The sequence below is a fragment of the Ambystoma mexicanum genome, chromosome 5q (genome assembly GCF_040938575.1).
Source record: "Ambystoma mexicanum isolate Mex_15411 chromosome 5q, UKY_AmexF1_1, whole genome shotgun sequence".
Taxonomy (NCBI): Eukaryota; Metazoa; Chordata; class Amphibia; order Caudata; family Ambystomatidae; genus Ambystoma; species Ambystoma mexicanum.
In genome coordinates this window covers 1300760570-1300777462 of record NC_090933.1, presented here as the reverse complement: position 1 = coordinate 1300777462, position 16893 = coordinate 1300760570, and the positions used below count along the sequence as shown (strand labels likewise).

Below are 16893 nucleotides of genomic sequence, written 5' to 3'. Positions count from 1 at the left end.
AAAATCAGACTAAAAACAGCATCCCTTATCTATAAATGCCTAAAGAATAAGGCACCACACTATTTGATAGAAAGAATCTCTAGAAAAACTTCAACCAGACCCATGAGACTAGTCAACTCCAATTGCCTTCAAGTGCCCGCTACAAATTAGCCACCATCAGAGGCACTAGCTTCCCAGTCAAAGCAGCCTAACTGTGGAATTCACTACCTACCCCATCAAGAATGGACCAAACCTTTACTAAATTCAGGCAAAATCTGATCAGACGGCACCTAGAGAACGATGATACTTGAACCTTCAGACTAGGATGATACTGTAAATAACCTTGTATGTATCTTTTGTATATATACTGTGTGTATATTCTTCACTTCTGCTTTATTGTAAATACTTGTATACCCTATGCTCGCTAGACTAGATGTTATTATACACCATTGTAACTTGTGTACTAAACTGTATGACTTCTTACCTCCTACGCCCTGATACCCTAGAGTCTGGCGCGCATAATAAATAACAAACAAACAAACAATGTTCCCAAGATGTGAGATTTATATGAGGCAATTAGGATGTCCAGGTGATCCAAGTCAGTGTTGGACACCAAAAGTTGTTAAGATCCTTTGATGCCACTTTATTAAGGTTCCTACTGAAGTTTTTATCCAGTTTCTTAGTATTATGAGGGGGCTTCTCAAACTCTACAAACAGTGCACGGTTTCATTTCTATATATTCAGTTTGAATGTTCATAGATGCCAGCAATCCAGGGTGTGGCCCCTGATGTGGGTTGGGTCGCTGTTATGTACTGAGATGTTTATGATCTTAAACTTCTGTTCCAATATTACTGCTTCCTTGTCAGATGCGCTGTAATGCAATCTATTCAGGCTACCCCAATAGTATGGTTGAACAATTGGGTCTGTTAAGAGTGGCTAAAAGATGTTTAAGTTCCTCATTAACTCTGGGTGTATCGATTTTTCCAAGATGGGCGTCAAATCCAGGTAGACGTGTCGGCTGCTGCTCCTGAAGCCCGGGGTATATTGATAGTTCTCCACCATCCCCTGAACCACATGAAACCCACAACCAGGAGCTGTAACTCGGGGAGCAGACCTGGGATCACAAGAGCAATCGGACTGCTGGCAAGCACAAAGTGGCGGGCGTGAACAGCTGAGGTTGGCCGCCGCACCAGCAGAGGAGGGAAGGCAATCATATGAGAGCGGGTCGAGAGCCCTGCATCGGGCTATCATCCAGAGAACTGACTGGGCAACAGGGGTAGCCCTCCAGGAGGAAGAGAGGAGAAGCGGCCCTCCCGTAAGGGGAATACTGAGAGGCCCGGCATAGAGGAGGAGCACGAGGGCCTGGCTGAGGGCAGGCAGCAGAAGGCAGCTGCCAGCAGTACTCTCCACACCAAGGGGGATAGCCCTTGATAAAGACAAAAACGCTCCCTGGAAAGGACCCTTCTGGGGGGTGGGCTGATAGAGAGGAGGCCGCAATGCAGGCCCCAACGCTGCAGAAGGGAGAACCAGTCGGCGGGATTAGAGGCAGGGACGGCCCAGCCGATCCAGGAGGCAAACAGCAGGAAGAACGATGAGGAATAGTAAGAAAGGCTGAGGATCGGCCGAGTGGGCCCCAATTCCACAGCAGAAGGAACTCACCCTGAGGCACATAGTGCACCTGGGAGGACCCTGGAGAGATGCGGGAGGCCCCCAGGTTAAAGGAGTAAGGAATAGAGCTGGACCAGGGTGGGGGCAGCTCCTCGGTCATCGCTAGCGACAGTGAAGGAACCAGGCTGCCGAGGGGAGGACTGGAACCCCTGTTCACAGTCCAGACACCACCTGAACAGGAAGGGGGCAGAGGCATGAAGTGCGTGGAGGAAGAATTAAAGTTACACAGATCACAGAGAGCAGGGAGGGGCACCTCCCGGCAGATTCCAGAAGAAGAGGGAAGAACAGCAGAGAGTCGGAGGAAGATTGGAAAGGATGTTGAAGGTCAATGCAAGGGCCACGAAGCAGGCCCTGGGGGCACGGGAGGTACCATTCCCACCCTGTGAGCCACACCAAGTGAGGCAAGAGTGTCCCCGAAACTGAACAGGGACATGGAAGCGCACAAGGACCAGACTGGGCCCACAGGGGTGGAGACATTCTCCTGGTTCGACCTCCACGACGAATCACCAAACATCCCTCATAAAGACTTTCCAGGAACAATTCCAATTGATGAGAAAGGACCTCAACACGGCCCTGACAGAAATTAGGCAGGAAGTTGTCCAGCTGGGGGGGAAGGACGGACCTCCTTGAAAGGGGCCTCCAGGAGGTGGACATGGACACCACGGCACAAGGCGAGGCCATGGAGTGCCTCATTATGGCCACGCACAATCTCGAAGTCCAGATGGAGGACACAGAGAACAGGTTGGGCGGACCAACAAACGCATAAAAAACCTACCGGAATCTATTGCGGACAAAAACCTGAGGGCGGAGATCAGAAAGATCTTTGCGGACATTCTGGGAAATGCGACTCCAGAAGAAATTGAACTGGGCAGAATCAATAGGATGGGAAAAGTGCAGAGGACCACAGGAGGAAGGCCGAGGGATGTTTTGGCGGCATTCTCCCGGTATGCGCAGAAGGAGGCGGTCCTTAGGGCGCCAAGGGTTAAGGAACCAGTGCGATAACAGGACTCTACAATCTTTCTGTAGCAGGATTTGGCAGGCAGCACAATACTAAAAAGGCAGCTGATGGGCCCAGTGGTGAGGGAGTTGGCCTGCAAGGGCATCCGATATAAATGGACATTCCCCTTTCGTCTGGTATTTAAATGGGAGGGGGCGCAAAACGCATCACAACAACTCAGGAGTGAATCGACCTCATGCAGCTGGAGGAAGCTCAGAGTAGTTCAGGAGATCCCTCTGCCCAGCATGCGGGCCGACCAAGACCCAGGCCCTGGTGAAGGACAACGGCGGGAGAAGGACTCAGAAGGAGACCTACTTTGCAAAGCCCCTGCCCATGAGCAGGGGAAGAGAAAGGGGGGACAAGGTTGCACAGGGATAAGGGACAACCCAGTGGCTCACACTGGCAAAATGGTTCAGGCGGTAGTGGATTATTATTATGTGAGCTAATCAACGGGCGACCAGAGCGGGAGAGATGCTCCATCTTGGCATCAGTGAGGGCGATGAACCCCGGGGCGGGGGAGCAAAGGGGGGACTGGGGGAGAGGGGGCACTATGGAAGCAGGAAGGAGAGATGGGAATGGGAAGGGGGGAGAAGGGGAAGCGGTGGGGGTTAGGGAGGAGGGACACCAGAAGTTGGGGGCTGGACTCCAAGGAGGAGGGGCGGAAAAAACAGAAGAGACTGGGTGAGTGGAGCACATTGAGGGGAACTGGAGCAGAAAGAAATGGGGAAGCAACGGAGAGATATTACAAATCAAATGGGCCACACATAATTTAAAGGGGTCTAAATTCCCTGCTTAAGAGGAAAAAGCTGGAACAGCTTGCTAATAAATTAGCCCCGGATGACCTGGCCTTCCGGGAAACTCATCTCCTAAGGAAAGACCAGGCAAGACCAAAAATACAGGGCTACACACTGGTATCCCTGGCCTCTGGGCCAACTAAGACAGGCAGAGTGGCCCTCGCTCTCCGCAATGAGACGGATATCCAGATAAAAGACCTTAAGGCAGATAAAGGGGGGAGATTCATAATAATAGTACGTGGGAATCACTTATACTATGGTGTCAATGTATGCTCCAAATGTAGGACAGGAGGCTTTTATTTATTTATTTAGCATTTGTACCGCGCGCCAAACCCCTAGGTATCTGGGCGCCGGAGAGCAGGTAATAAATAAAAACATTACAGGGTTATCACCGGCAACAATAGAGAACAGTGGTTTGGTATAAATCATAATAAGAATATTTACAGACATAAGATATTTACATATAAAGTAATCCTATTAGTACATAATCAGTAGTATCTACATGTGCAACCTTGTTCACATAGGTAATTTACAAATGACGTAGAGCAGATGTATTCGCAGAAGCGTGTTGTATAAGGAAGAAACTGTAATCATTGAGGCACAGAGGCTACGCATTGGAGGTGAAGAACCAGGCTTTGAGTTTTCTGCAGAATGCAGTGTGGGAAGGGTCAGATCTAATGTCTAGAGGTAGGGTGTTCCAACCTTTGGCTGCCACAACTGGGAAGCTGCGTCCCCCCATCTTTGTTCTTTTGAATATCGGAACAGAGAGAAGGAAGGCTGTAGCGGAGCATGTGGTCTCGGTGGTTTGGGTTGGTGTTAGTAGGTTGGTAATATATTTAAGAGCTATGTTAGTGAGGCATTTGTGGGTGATTGACATTGTTTTGAATTTGATCCGGTCCTGAACTGGTAGCCAGGGCACTTTGCGTCTGATTTTCGTAGTTTTTTTAATGCTGGTAGTGCCAGCCAGCCAGCCCGGAGAACATTACAATAATCGAGTGTTGACGGAATGGGGGCTCTTGCTAAGGGCTCTTAAGAGAACTACTGGACACGCTAGAGGGAATTGCTAGAGGGAATTGCTTAACGCAGCCTGGTCGCAGAGATTAGATAGAAGCACTATGGGGGCAACGCCTATGGGGGAGCTGTGGCCTTGGTATCGCTATGGGAGGGGTTTGAAGAGATGGGTTTGAAGGACGTGTGGAGGGGAGTGAAAGGGGACGAGGAGGGATTTACATTCTTCTCCAGCGTGAATGGTAATCAGTCTTGTATCAACTACGTGTGGGTGTCTGCCCCCCTGCTGGGTAGGGTTGGGGGAATTGAGGTGGGACCACTTGGAATAGCGAACCATGCAATTGTTACAATGGTGCTGCATCTACAGGAACGTAGGCCTAGGATCTGTGGATGGAAATGCTGGGAGAGCTATTGCGGGATCTAGTGGCGAAGGGGGAATTGGAGGGGGAAATTAAGGTCTTCTTTGCGACCAACAAGGAGGAGGACACGGGGGAAAGCCTGAGGTGGGATGCATTTAAGGCTATGGTGAGGGGGGAGGTCATAGCAGCAAAGGCCCAAAGGGAGAGGCAGCTGAGGCAGCTTGAGTCCCATTTGCAGAAGGAGTTAGAGGAGAACAGAAGGAGAGCATTCACCAAGCCGTCGAGGAGGGCAAAAAAGGACTACCAGCAGGTGGTGGGGTAGCTCAATGTCCTCAGAATCAAAAAGGCAGAGAGGGCAATGCTATTGGTCCGTCAAAAGTACTACACGCAAGTGAATAAAGCAGACGCCCTACTGGCTAGGTTGATGAGGGGGGCACCGGGAAGCAAAATCATAGAGGCTATAATAGACGACCAGGGCGCGCGCTATTTCCTCACCAGGGAAATACAAGACTGCTTTGCAGCCTACTATGCGGGTCTATACGCTACCCAGGGGCCAAGGGAGAAGAAGGCAGATGGCCTTCTTGGATGTGCTGTATCTGCTATCATTGGGTAGGGAGGTGGGCAAGGAGTTAGGACCAGAGATATCGGTCGAGGATGGCGCCGGGGCCGGATGGCTTTACGGCAGCATTTTGTAAGGCATTTGGAGGGAAACTAGCCCCACACTTGACCAGCCTTTTTAACCACTTTAGGGACACAGGCAGAATTTTGGGATCAGTGGAAGAGGCGAAATTTATTCTCCTCGCTAAACCCAACAAAGATCACACCAAATGCACGGCATATAGGCCAATTGCCTTGATAAACATGAATGCTAAAATGCTAAAGATGTATCCTGGCTTGCAACATTATGTGTTACTACTGACTTCTGCAATTGTATTCACTCTCCCCTCTTGCTTCTCCACTCTTTTGACTGCTAACTCTCTGTTCTCTCCTCCTTTCCCTTCTCCCTTTTCCTATCTCCTCCCCTTACTTTTTTCTATGCACTTACTCTATCAGAATTGTCCCTGGACCTAGAATGATAGCATCCTCGTCTGTCTCCTCTTCCCTCCCCTTACTGTTTTTTTCCTCCCCAACCCCCTCCAGCACTATCTTAAATGTCGCCTAATATGATAGTCGTCGCTTGTTTTGTTCCTCCCCTACCTTTCTGCACCCCTCTCCCTCACCTCTTGTTTTTTTTCCGGCTCTACCAGAAATGTCGTCAGGCCTAGTACGGTAGTCGCCTGTCTGTTTCCATTTCCTTCCCACTCTCCCCCTCCCTTCCTTATCTATGTTTTAGCTCTTGCACTATCTGAAATGTCGTCAGGCCGAGTACGATAGTTAATTTCACATCCTTACTGTTCATGGCCTGTAAGAATGTCATTGTTTTTTCCCTTGTTCCCTCCCTTGCCTTGAAGCGCTTTGAAACACATTGTGTATAGGCGACATATAAATAAACTATCATATCAAACTATCATATCATATCATCATATCATACCAAAATACTGGCCAGTAGGCTTGAGAAACCTCTACCAGGATTGATACACCCACATCAGGTGGAATTTGTGCTGGGGAGACAGACGTTTGATCATATCAGGCGCATTGTTCACCTCATAGAGAAAGCACATAAAACCTCATCTCCCTCTGCTCTGCTCTCTTATCCGGATCTGTGATCACTGCGACGGCCGAAAATGCGACTTTTTTTTTTACCCTTTACACCACATATATATGTGGAGGGAGACTCCCGCACCCCCCATATTAATATTATACACTTAACCCTCCCACATATATATATATGGTGTAAGGGACGGTTTAAAAAGAAAAAAAGAAGTCTGCATTTTCGGCCGTCACAGTTCCCAGGTCGACATTTTTGTATGATTCCCTCTTATCCCTTTACGCCGAAAAGGCATTTGACTGTGATGGAAAAAATGGGGCTGAGCGAAGACTTCCTGCGAATGGTCAGGGCAAATTAGAACAACCCTGTGGCTTGCCTCCTTGTCAATGGGTCAATGGCTAGAGAGATCAAATTACAGAGAGGCCAAGCAGGGCTGCCCTCTGTCCCCCCTGCTGTACGCAATATACTTAGAACCATTGTTGCAAACAATGCGGGACTCAGGGGGAAATCATGGCATCCCGTTTCGCGGCATCCAACACAAAGTAGCAGACTATGTGGAAGACCTGTTTATGCGTAATTAGACTCCTTTAAGAGACTACTCTGTCAGGCGACACTTTTGGTAATTCAAGATTTGTTTTTTTGAGAGTTTCTAGTGTTGCTGGTCTCTCGCATCTAGTATGAGTTAGGTGGTAGGAAGTCCATAAAACCACCTTGGAAATAGTAGTGTATTTAAACATACTCAGAGATCAAGAAATGTGCCAAGTTTGTTTGTGCCATAAGTTTGAATTTTAATTTTGTGCCCTTAGTGATGACACGTGTTTCGGCTACTGAAAGCCTTTCTCAAATCAGGGCTAATTGTGCTAATAATCATCAATCCAAATATACATGATATGGTTTGCACAGAAAAATATACAAACATATATAAAGATTCACTGATATTGGGGGTTGGAGTGGGGAGGATTGTTGGGTAATTAAACAAAAATAACAAAAGAGAAATAGATGCAAGGGCAGACATCCCCTCAACCCAATCATCAAGACTAGGCGCATTCCGTGATTTCCAGCCCCTCAGGACCAACTTTTTGCCCAGACAAGCCCCACGGAGCAAGAACTTTTTCCGTGACACAGAGAGATCCTCCAGCAATTCTCCACCTCCCAAAATGACTTTCTGAGTATTTACTGGTTTATTGCAGGTTATGTATATATAATATTCTGTTATTCTGTGTATTTTTGCTGAGTATTAATTGTTCTGATTGTCTGATTATCTTTATGTAAAACTTTATAAATAAACAAAAAAAACAAAAACAAAAGAGAAATAAACAAAACACAAAGTCAGATTGACACAAATGATTCAACAGAAAACCACAATAGTACAACTGTGCCATATTATTCTCATATGGCTTGTTTTCTTTAAATACCGTTTATATTTCACATTACCTTCGCAGCATTATGACATTTAAAGTCCTTGTTGGTTTGTTTGAGTTCCTTTTTTAAGGGTCTAATCCCTGTGTACAAATGTCAGAGGCTAGTGAGTTATCTATCCTTGCTTGGAAACCCTTTCTCAGTTGCTCGAGATAGTACAGTAAGTATAGCTGTCTATGAAGTATTTGTATCGATTCTCTTTTCTTTATACATACTATGTGTATACTAGGGCTGCTTTTAGATTTGCACATTGCCTCTTTATAATTCCCCTGTGTGGGAGATATTTCAATAGCTGCATGCGCAATCACAACTTGCTCGTGTCCCATTTCAAATATGCGATTGCTTGCACTTAAAATTATAGCTGCATACGCCATTGCAAAAACGCTCCTGTTATTATTCTAAATACGCTGTATGCTTGTGATTGCACTTCCAGCGGCATTACATTTGTTTCTTTCAAGCATCTGCTTATTACGTTTAAGTTACAAAAAATGCCTCCGCTATTTTGCGTTTCCATTTTATTCATTTATTCTACTTGGAGTGTGCATCTCATTCGCTCAAGACTGCCCGCAAAACTTTAAATTGCTTAGTCCGCTTTGTGCGTATTTAGCAAGTGTTCTGAAAACATTGATGATCTCTTACCTCGAGTTCAAGCCCTCCGGCGTCTCTCGCGTTTGCGCTGCTGCTTGCGTATTCTCTTGCACTCACCATTTTGGAATGCTTTTGTGTGTTGCCTCGGCAACGGACAAAGCTTAAGTCCCTCCTTTGTTCCTATTATGACGTCCTGCTTATTGCGGGCGCCATGTTTTGGGATGGTGAAAACCTTGCCACTAGTGTTAGTCTATTGCACTATACCCTTACCTAAACATTATCGTGTTACATTTGATTGGAATAAATAATTAGGGTCACAGTGCTCACATGTACCCAATCCAAAGTAAATAGAAAGCCTTCCTGCTAATTTCGGTTGATTAATTAATTACTTTGTATATGCGGAAGACCTGCTCTTCACACTTATGAACCCAGTGGAGTCGCTGAGAGCGTGTAGGGGGTTACTGGACGATTCTGGGGAGGTGTCATGCCTTAAAATGAATGTAGCCAAATCGGAACTATACAACTTCACGGTTATGGGCAGGGAAGCAGCAGCACTAAAGGACTCGTCACCATATATATGGAGCCCCAAAGGGATAAAGTATCTGGAAATTCGCATGAGCCCCCTCCTCACAGGTTGGTACGCGGCAAATTATCCGGCCATGCTGAGAGCTATTAAAGCAGACCTTCAAAAGTGGAGAAACCTTTGGATATCGTGGGTGGGCAGGATGGCAGCCATGAAATGGTTATCCTGTCCAGACTACCTCTTTCAGGCGATACTGTTGGAGGTCCTAAAAACTTTCCTTAGGGATTTAGGAAAGACCACGGTCAACTTAATATAGGAGGGCAGGAGGCCAAGCGTCAGCATGTCCCTGCTGACGGCCCGGGCAAAGCGGGAGGGATGGGTCTCCTGAATTTTCGATTGTATTTTGAGGCATTGCATCTGCGGATTATACAGAAGTGGCAAGAGGGAAGCAGTGGGTAGTAATGGATAAGGGCTGTGGTGAAACACAACGTGAGGGAGATCCTCTGGCTGCCAAGCCAACACCGGCCTCACCATCTGTATCTGAGTGCCATAACTAGACTTGTGGCGGACACGTGGGAGAGGATGGCGAGAAAATATGGGATCACGTCCTTCCCGTCCCGCTCACCTCAATTTTCAATAACCCGAAGTTCTCACCGGCATGCAGGCAGGAGGCATTTGTACACTGGCGGGGGGACGGGGAATGTCGGAAGCGAAAGTACATGTTCCAGGGCCCCATGATCAGGTTGTTTGTAGAATGTAAACAAGCTTTCGAAGTGGGAGAGAAGGAAAGGTTGCAGTATTTTCAGTTACGGCACTGGCTTCAGAACCCAGAGGTTAAGTCGGTGGCTACACGCCAACTTACCTCATTCAAAAAGTTTTTGACGACGCACAATGGGGTGAAGGGTATGACATGAAGCCTTTATAAACTCTTGGACGAGTCTACACATCGACCGCCCTGGTCATATATGGGCAGCTGAGAGTGGACGATTGGGAGAGGCTGTGGAGACGGATTCCGAAAGTGGCCAAAGCGTCCCAAGTGCTGGAATTTTGGTGCAAACGGGTATTCAAATGGCACTATACACTGGAGCGACTTCATAGGATCTATCAGGAGTCCCTGCAAGAGTGCTGGAGAGAATGTGGGGCTGCAGGGTACCTGGTCCCATATTTGGTGGAACTGGCCAAAAATCAGACCCTTCTTTTTTCTTTTTTATTATTTATATAGCGCTACAAACCCTCAGGTATATGAGCGCTCCTTATTTCCCACGGTGTGTGGTGCTCATTTATTGACCTCGGAAGGATGAAAGGCTGAGTTTGGCCCTGCCTGGATTCGAACCTGCGTCAGCAGGCTCTGTACAGATGTCAAAGTGAGCGCTCTACTCGCTGTGCTATCGGACAGGCTGGAGGGACCTTCTGGAGGGGAGGTCCAGGAGCCCCAGGCCCTGATCTCCGGAGAGGAGGCAGGGGTGCCCCTGAAGGTCATACTGTTGGGATTGGAGGTGACTAAAAGCTCAAACAATGCTTACTATTGCTGCAATGCTGCTCATCGCGGAGCGGTGGACAGGAGCATGCATTCCCATGTTACAGGACTGGTTTCGTAAAGTATGGGACTTTGTGGCTATATAATGGGCCACCTTTGCGATAAACAATCAGCTATCACACTTTGCCAGAGACTGGGAGGAGGTGCTGATCTTCCTAAAGGAGGAGTACAGTGCCCAATGGTGCACCCAAAGATCAAAACTGCTGGATCTATATTAGTTGAATGACTATGCAAGGAACGCCTCCTAATTGTCACCGGTCTTGGCCTAGAGGTAGCAGGGGGGAAGCAGGGATTGGGAGAGGGGGGGTTGACGTTATTGTTATTGTGTTCCACTTTCCCCACGACATTGTAAGAACGAGGCTGTTCTCCATCGGGCTGTCGCGAGCCCCCCTTCATCAAGATGCCAGTTGAACAGCTGGGGCTTGCACACAGTAATACTGGAGCAGTTTGCCTTACTCGAGTAACGAAGCTCGCGGGGCGTGCTTTTTTCTACAGTGCAAGCGCATCAGCAACATTATCCTAACGCTACAAAGTGAAAAAAGTTTGTATTGGGTATTGCTGTGTTTTGGCACATTTCTCATATCCTGAAACATATTTCCCATACCATTTGAGATGCCAAACATGGCCGCCATGAAAACCTGCAGCTCTTTGTGTCCCGGAGGCAGCCTGATGCTGCGTGATTGGCTGGCATCCGCCTCATATAGCCAAAAGGAAGCAAGCAGGCGAAAGCCCTCTGCCCCCCCCCCGCCCAGCCAAAACCCCACACCTAAGGCCCTGTCTGGGCCAGGAAGTGCTCGAAGGGCACCCTCCCTCTGGTACCTGTACATCATGAGGCAGTTGTTGCTAACTCGGTTTGGTGCCCCTGGGCTCCCACACTGCCTGCAAGTCGTCAAGTGAGTGATGGCTGAACTTTTCCACTACCTCCTCCACTAACAATTCTAAACTTTAACTGTGCCCCTCTTTCTGCCTCTGGCATCACTGTATCTTCCTCTCCCACACTGCATTGTGCCCTGTTTTGACTTTCACATTTAGGTGTTGTGCTTTTTAACATCCTGCACCCCCAGATTGCATTGGTTTTCATTTTGTACCCTGTTTTGACTTTCAAATGTAGGTGTTGTGCTTTTTAACATCGTGCACCACAGATTGCATTGCATTTTGTACCATTTTAATTTTCAAATGTATGTGTTGTGCTTTAACTTCTGCACCACAGATTGCATTGCATCGCGTGCCCCTCCCGTAACTACTTGACCGCCTTGCGATCTGGTCCAGAACTAGCAGTGCAGCCTCTCTTCTCTTTTCTTCAACTATCCTCTGCCATCCTGATGGCAATCACCATCTCTCCTATCTTCTCCAACTGCTACACTATCACCGACCCTCCCTCTCTTACAAAGTCTGAAAGGAAAAAGCACAAAAAAACATACTGAGGGCCAAACCTGGCCTTCCCATCACAAACACCTATGTCAGTGCAACTTCCAGAGAGGTTTTCACTGACATCCTTTTCTCTGTCCCTTCTCCAGTTTGCCTTACTCCTTGGCCCTCTGACTGCACCTCCTCCAGCCCTGCCAAGCTCGTTCACGGATATCCGTTCGATGAAACGGGTGTCAGCTGCTGCCTTTGCATCTACCTTCATTCCCTTCACCCCCCCCCCTAAACTCTACCACCGACTGTGCTCTCAGCAACCTCCATTTGGCCATTACAAGCACCCTTGACATTCTAGCCCCAGTCAAGAGAATCCGCCTGAAACCCGCCTTGAAACGTAACACCTGGTACGACTCCGAACTTGCAGCCCTGAAACGCAAGTGCAGAACTGCAGAACGAAAGTGGCAAACCTCAGGCTCACCCTCTGACAAACTGGCTGCCTCCTGCTCCAAAGGCAATATAGACTCTCCATCCATGCCAAAAAAAGTGCCCACATCCAGGCACGGGTGTCTGGTGCTTCCGACAGCACGGATGAACTCTTTAAAATCCGCAGTCTCCTCACCTCTTCCATCCCAGGCCCTCTGCAACGCACTGGCCACACACGTCACCACTAACAGTCTGGACATCCTGAGCACCCTTGCTACCCTCCCTAACAACCCGTCCCTCACTCCTTTGCCTCCTATGGCTTCTTCACACCCTCCTCCCTGCTCTCACCCCTCCTCCCCTGTCACACATGAAGCCACAAGAGTTGTCTGCTCCATGAAGGTCTCTTCCAAACAGGTTTCCCCTTGCTCCTTCAGAATCATCAAGGACAACATTGGCTCTCTTGCCCCCGCACTTGCTGATCTCTGCAACCACTCTTTTGCCACTTCATCTTTCCCCTCTTTGCCTCTTCCCTCAAGCACTTCCTTGTGTGCCCCCTTCTACAGCAGACCCGACCTATCCAGCCAACTATCACCCCCTTCCTTGGGAAACTGCTGGAGAAGCTGGCCTTTCCACAACTCACTTCATACACTGAACTTGTTGGTGGTCTCCACGACCATCAATCCAGATTCTGAGCATCCAGAGGCACAGAACCTGCTCTTCTGAACACCTGTGAAGAACTGCTCGCATCTGTGGACAATAACTTTCCAGCTGTCCTCATCCTATTTGATCTCTCTGCTGTCTTCGACACAGTCAACCATTCTATCCTCATAAAAAGGCTCCATGATAACCTTGGCATCTCAGAGAAGGCACTGGACTGGCTGACCTCCTTCCTAACTGACTGATCATCCCAAGTCATTTTGGGCACCTTCTCCTCACCTACTTCCTTCTCTACTTGTGGTGTCCCCCAGGGCTCAAACCTCTCCCCCTGGCTCTTCAACACCTGCCTTGCTCAGCTGGCACTCCTCATTTCCTCCTTCTCTGCCAACTTCCAGTACTATGCAGATGACACACAACTCTTTTTCAAACTTCCTGCTGGCCTTCTTGCAACTTCCATCATCCCTGACTGCCTATCTGCCATCCAGTCCTTGTGCACTTTAAATGATCTCTGCCTCAATGGCAGCAAAAATGAGATAATTCCCATTCGGACCTTTGCTCCTTCTTTTCTCCGTTCACCCTCGCCATCCTTTATGGGCTCTGCCCTTGCTCCTTCATCTGAAGCTAGAAAGCTTGGAGTCATTTTCAACTCCTCTCTCCCCTTCCTTCCTCACGCTCAGAGCATTGCCAAGAAGTCCCACTTTCAACTCTTCCTTCTCAAAGGAATTCTCCCTTTTCTCACTTTCCCCTAGAAACTCAATGTTACTCAAGCCCTGGTTCTCTCTAGGCTTGACTATTGAATAGCCTCCTAAATCTACCTACTTCCACTTTACTACCCTCTAGCTAATCCAGAATAGGTCAGCAAGATTTATCCTTGGCCTTAAGTCCAAGGACCGCATCTCTCCTGCCCTAAAAAGTCTTCACAGGCTCCCGGTTGCTGCACGGATTAAATTCAAATCCCTCTGCATCATCCACAAGTCTGTTTGGGACCACACTATCTGCAACTTTCTGCTAATAAATACTCTCCCTCTAGACCTCTACGGTCCTCTGGAACTACCCATTGAGTGTAAAGCATTTCGCTAAAACGAGGGCTGGATGCTGATCACTTTCTTCAGATGGCTTTCTCTTATGGAACAGCCCTTCTGCTTCATCTTGAGCAGGACTTACTGAAGTTCCAGAAACTTCTCCAGACTTTCCGCTTCACCTCCTCCTTCCCTTCTTCCCTCATCTGCTAATTCTCAGTCACTGTGATTGGTGACCAGGGCACTTATGTATCGTTCGGGGTCCTGGCCTCCCATGCCTCTGCCTACCTCGCAGCACTTGCCTCGGCACTCACCGGCCTCCTTCCTGTAGGCTTGCACTAACTACCCAATGCGTATCCAGGTCGCATAGCACTTACCACACCATGCACTTCATTCACTGCTCATCCACGATCACGGGCATTCCAGCTCCTACCCCCACTCCCACTTCTCACTGCACTTGCACGTTCTGAACACTCACTCACAAGGCATAGTAGGTTCACCCTCATCCTGTTTTTTTTATTGCTTAATTCCCATGTTCCCTGCCTGTTGCCCTGTGGGCGATTTTTAACAGAAGTGACTTACTGTATAAGCGTCTAACAAATGCACAATAAAGTAAAACAAATATGTTGAAAATTAATAAAAAGAAACTTTAAGAAATGTTTTAAAAAATCTGGGTGTACCCCCTGGGGGATTGTAAACCAGAATGATATTGTTACAGCTATTATTGTTGGGGGTGAGTTTGTGATGGATAATTTCGCACCCCTCGAAACTGCTGGGGACTTCAAAGAAGTGTAAATTGTTTCTGGCGACAATGGCTACAACATCTCCCTTGCCGTTTTCCCGGTTCTTATTGAAGAAGTTATATTTTCTTGGTACCGTCAATTCTATTTTGGGACCGCTCGCATGGTTCAGCCATGTTTCAGTAAGGCATAGTAAATCAATGTTATAGTCCTCAATATATTCCCTGATGTCATTAGCGTGTTTGTTCAGGGACAATGGGCCTCATTACGAGGCTGGCGGCAGCCGTGCCTGTAATACAGGCACGGCTGCCGCCAGTATTCATTTTTTTCCGGTGCCCAGAAAAGGACAATTAACGGGTCATTACGACCTTGCCGGAACCGGTAATTGCCCTTTTCTGGGTGCCGGAAAAAATTCTTCCCCATTCCCATTTTTTGAGTCCCGTTAATAATGGTACCGGTGCTACTGTCATGTTCTGCTCACGGATGCCGGTACGGCCGCCAGGTCAGACCTGGTGGCTGCAAAGACACACGCGAACAGAACTCATAGTTTGCCGGTACAGTAACAACAGTACCGCAAGCTTACTGGTACAGTTGTTACTGTACCGGAAAACACGTAATGAGGCCCAGTGTGTTCAGAAGGGATATTTTGATGGGTTTGTTCTTCAGCACATTATCCGTAGAGTTGTTGTCCACAAACTCTTTTATTACATTTTTGGTATTCTTTCCCGGGACTGAGCTATCATGACTGTCTGTGCTATGGTTGTGCAGGGATTGAACATAAGTAGCACCAGTTTTTTCCTGTTTAGTGGTTTGCCCTTTTACTGGTTGTTGTGGCGTAGGTTTTACTGTTAAAGGGTCAACAAGGAGAATAGAGGGGCCTGTCAATATGGGTTCCGGTCCAATACATAATGTTAATAAGGTTTGATCTGGAGTCTTTAATGCTGCCTGCACGTTGCTGCTTATTTCTAGGGGGTTAGTGGGTGTGTTAGATTCTATGTCGGTCAGTTTAAGATTAAGGTACCTATTAACCATAGCTTTGCGCGCTGCTTTTTGCGCTGCCAAAAGTAGATTAAGGCCGGGATGTATTCCCACAATGAAATGTGGATAGGTATAAAGAATATCCCGACATGTCTTTATTCACCTGGATGAGTTTTTCCAGTTTCCGTCGAATTGTATTTGGTTGGGCAGCTGTCTTCCACAGACTTGATGGATGAATTTCTGATTCAATTGAAATCTGATAATGAGGCAGGTCTGAGCCGATGTCCCAACAAGGCCCAAAGCTTCTGTTTGACAGGGAGACCACCTCTTAATGTTCAGAGGCTGTACTCTAGGCTCTTGACCACATGCATGTCCAGGAGTCCGGGTCCTTTTGCTCACAAGCCCAGACTCGCTTCTTTCCTCCTTGCTACAATACCACACGCTCCTTTATTTTATTTATATATGGGTGATTTATTATGCGCCTATACACGTGTGTCTCAACGCACAACAAGGCATGGGTGGACGACGATCCTACTAGGCCGTGTACATTTGGATCGTGCAGGTTATTTATAACGTGCTTAATTCCAAGATCGGTTTCAAGCGCGGATCCAGGATTCAATCCTGTGTTGCTCAGCGTGGTCTTGCTTCCAAGACTCGCCCTTTGCCACAGAGCTATCCTCCCTTCCTAAGGGACCTTCACCTAATCCCTTACTATCCACCCCACTGTCTGTCTACTTCTCAATACTTCGCCACATGCTTGTTTCTCATCCCAATCACATGCCCTGCAGGCTTAGGGTGCATGTGTCCATTTCTCCTCTCCCAGGTTCTGCTCTTGTATTACTCTTCTGATGACTCTTCGTGGCCTCTTTTCCCCTACAATCTTTCAACTCCTCATGCCGATTTCTCCCTGGCTCCTCATCACCTCTTCATCAGACCACACTTCCTCCCCCTGATCTCCACCCTCCATTTCCTCCTCGGCTCCTCTCACCACCTCCATCTCCTTAGCTCTTCTCACCATCTCCTTCTTCGCTCCTCTCATTACCTTCCCCTCCTTAACTCTTCTCACTACCGCCTCCTTCATAACTCTTCCCTAAATTACAACCCCATGCCTCCACTCAACCTCACCAACCTCCCGAATGTAACCACACTACGCTCTCGGGCCCTTGGTATATATAGCCCTCACCTTAATCCTGC

The 16893-nt window shown here is 47.9% G+C and overlaps 1 protein-coding gene across 1 annotated transcript in view; it reads left to right on the top strand.

Annotated features, from left to right (window-relative positions):
* The window catches only part of WDR97 (WD repeat domain 97), an 847808-nt gene that overhangs the window by 85852 nt on the left and 745063 nt on the right, over positions 1-16893 (top strand). The gene's annotated exons all lie outside the window — the stretch shown is intronic.